We start from the raw sequence: 3280 nt of genomic DNA, 5'->3' as shown, positions 1-3280 counted from the left end.
TTTTTTTTTTTTTCTTTCTATAGTGGAGATAGTCGCACGTAATGACAGATCACGGCCATATTATTAAAAGCTTGTGGTAAGAATGGGTTTCGTTCTAGTGCTCGAAAATAATATTCCAAAGCTTTCGTATGTTCTCCATTACTTGTGTGGATAAGCCCTATATTATAGAGTATATAACTTCGATCATAGGGATCAATTTCTAGTCGCATAGCTTCATAATAATTCTGCAAAGCTTCCGCGTAATTTCCTTCGGATTGAGCCGACATCCGTTACGGTCGTCATTCAATTGAAAGAATCTCCGTTCCAGAACCGTACGTGAGATTTTCACCTCATACGGCTCCTCCCTTATGTGCATAATGAGAATAATACATAGAATCAAAAAAGATTCAACGATGAAAATATTCTCATTATGAACTCAGCAGGGCTAGTGTTTTTACAAGAAATCTCTAGCCAACCTTCCTGCAAGAGATTCTTTCTTAACATCAAGCCTATTGGGACTAGATAGAAATGATAAGATAACTCCAACAATTTCTTTGTTTTTAACGCCTCCTAATTTCCAGGAATTAGTCACTTCAATAGCCTTCGATGGTTATACGGGTATCCAAAGGACGAACGAGATGGATGTTTGTTGTCCCAACCATTCTTTTAGTCCCAAGCCCGCTAAGGGAAGGGCTGACTTAGAACAAAGTTTTCGTGTTGTTGATTCCTAGGTGTAGTGCTTCTTCCCCTATGCTGCCTATTAGCGCTAGTAGAGTAGGATTGACCCGTAATACAGAACCTCTAGGCGTAACCTTTCGCTTAATACTAGAATCGAGAATCGAAACATAGCATCTGGGGTTGCATTAATCGAGGATACACGACAGAAGGAATTGTTCTATTTCCAAACTTCACCTTCAAAAAGCGTAGATTTTTTTTTCAAAAATTTTCTCGAATCACGTGTTTTTCTCCTCGTAAGACTGAGAGAAATGAATAAATATGAAATAAAAAAAAAAAGAATCAAATCGCACCATCTCTGTAATAGGTAAATGCCTCTTTTTCTCCTGAAGTTGTCGGAATTACTCGTAATAAGATATTGGCTACAATTGAAAAGGTCTTATCAATAAAATTTCCATTTATCCGTGATCTAGGCATAGGTAGCAATCCATTCTAGAATTCTTCTCATTACCTCTCATGGGAAAAAGATCCCACAAAGAAAAGAATTGTATAGTACGAAATAACATAAAAACTTATTTTTTTTAAAGAAAAAAACAAAAGATATGAATCCTCTATTCCAATTGTTCCTTTTTGACAGGAATCGATAAGAAATAAGAAATATTTCAAGGCGATTCGATTTCATACTAATGTAGTAGTATAGGAACTATTCCGATTTCGGTGAAGTTACAAATTCGAAGAACTCGAGAAATTTTGATTGAATCATGATACAAATTACAAAGAAGAAAAAAGACCGAATAATCATTCTATGATGAAAATAGAATAACTGCCAATTTTGTGTACATAACGGGTATACACTATACAATCAAATCTAAAATTTTTTTATGAATGTCTATTCTAATAGAGGGGTAGGTGTTTGTTGTTGAGAACTCCAAAACCGAAAAGGAATTTGAAAATTTTTCTGGTATGGAATCATAGTCTATATAATTAGAATTATGATTTAAGAGTATCCATTAACTATAGTCTAAAAGATATAGACCATCAATCAGGTGATTCGTTCTAATTCATTGAATTAATCCGTTATAAAAATATCAGAAAAAGAAGGGAACGTTGTTTTTGCAAACATGAATCGAATTTTTTTTCACAATTTTTACGCAAAATTGTATCTTTATCCCGGAGCCTCGAAGGAAAGAAAAATCGTTCTTTGCTTTGACTTTGATGAAAAATTTTCAGTTAAAATGGATTGGTCGTACCTATCCAATAATGGAATATGGATTATGACTGACTCGCTATTCACTCGGTTTTTGGGTCATAATCGTTATGTAGGAGAGATGGCCGAGTGGTTGAAGGCGTAGCATTGGAACTGCTATGTAGGCTTTTGTTTACCGAGGGTTCGAATCCCTCTCTTTCCGTACCTTCGCTTAATTCACCAATTTTACTAACAACAAGGGCTCAAATAGCAATGGATACCATTATTCCAACAGCTAGACCCTTCTTTGATCTAAAGATATAGATTCTCAATTCCTAATTGCTGTGACGCGTAAAATAGAATACTCAAAAATAATCATAATCAAAATACTGGAAAGAAAAGAGTAGACAAGGAATGAAAATAGATCCTTGGTCTATGATACAAAAATGGGGGAAATCCAGATCAAACTCGGATTTATCTTACTTAACCTTAGGTTAATTTACTTCGCCTAAAGGGAAGAAAATTTTCCGAACCCTCGGTTTCAGTCTGAGGTTTAAGTCTGACGAGAATAATATTCTACGACTAGCAATTCATTTATTTTCAAACCGACCCATTTACTATCTATTATTTGATTGACTAATCCTTTATATTGGAATGGGTGAAGGGTCAAATGGTTTGGTAATTCCTCATGAGGGGATGAATCGAGAGAAATTTGAATCAGAGCTCTGGATTTTTGTTCATCCTTTGCCGTAATAATATCTCGGGGTTTGCAGCGATAACTCGGTATATCTACTATACGACCATTAACTAAAATATGTCGATGGTTAACTAATTGACGGGCTGCGGGAATAGTTGAAGCCATACCCAATCGAAAAAGGATGTTATCCAAACGCATTTCAAGTAATTGTAGTAAAACTTGACCTGTTGACCCCTTGGCTTTTCTGGCGATACGAACGTATTTAAGTAATTGTCGTTCTGTAAGACCATAATGAAAACGCAATTTTTGTTTTTCTTCTAGACGAATACGATATTGAGATTTTTTCCCGGAACGCGATTGGTTTCTAAGATCACTTCCGGTCCTAGGCTTTTTATTAGTTAGTCCTGGTAAAGCCCCCAGGCGGCGTATTTTTTTGAAACGAGGTCCTCGGTAACGCGACATAAAGACTCCTTATTCTTATTTCTTATTTAGTATTTCGAATTAATTCTTATTTCTATTTATTTTATTTTTTATTGAATTTTCTAGTACATATACTATTATCTACACAAGTTTATTACGTGGGTGTCTTGCCATAGCCTCATCACTACTTCGTTGAGGTTAGGCTCGACACTTAAGGAGTACATGGGGTCGGTTGTACTCATAATACACTCTGCACTTCTTATGCAGACTTTAGTACTGGCCCTAACTGTTCGTGAGGCGTAGCAGCTTGGATTGCCCGTTGG

General features: G+C 35.8%; 1 non-coding gene across 1 annotated transcript; it reads left to right on the top strand.

The window, feature by feature from the left end:
• Positions 1–1976: 1976 nt before the first annotated feature.
• TRNAS-GGA lies at positions 1977–2063 on the top strand. Its single transcript has one exon. It is a non-coding gene; the product is annotated as a tRNA-Ser (tRNA).
• The last annotated feature ends 1217 nt before the right edge of the window (positions 2064–3280 follow it).

Source organism: Nicotiana attenuata, unplaced genomic scaffold (genome assembly GCF_001879085.1).
Source record: "Nicotiana attenuata strain UT unplaced genomic scaffold, NIATTr2, whole genome shotgun sequence".
In the NCBI taxonomy this organism is placed as follows: Eukaryota; Viridiplantae; Streptophyta; class Magnoliopsida; order Solanales; family Solanaceae; genus Nicotiana; species Nicotiana attenuata.
Note: the sequence above shows the minus strand (reverse complement) of the source record. Positions and strands in the feature narration are given on the sequence as shown.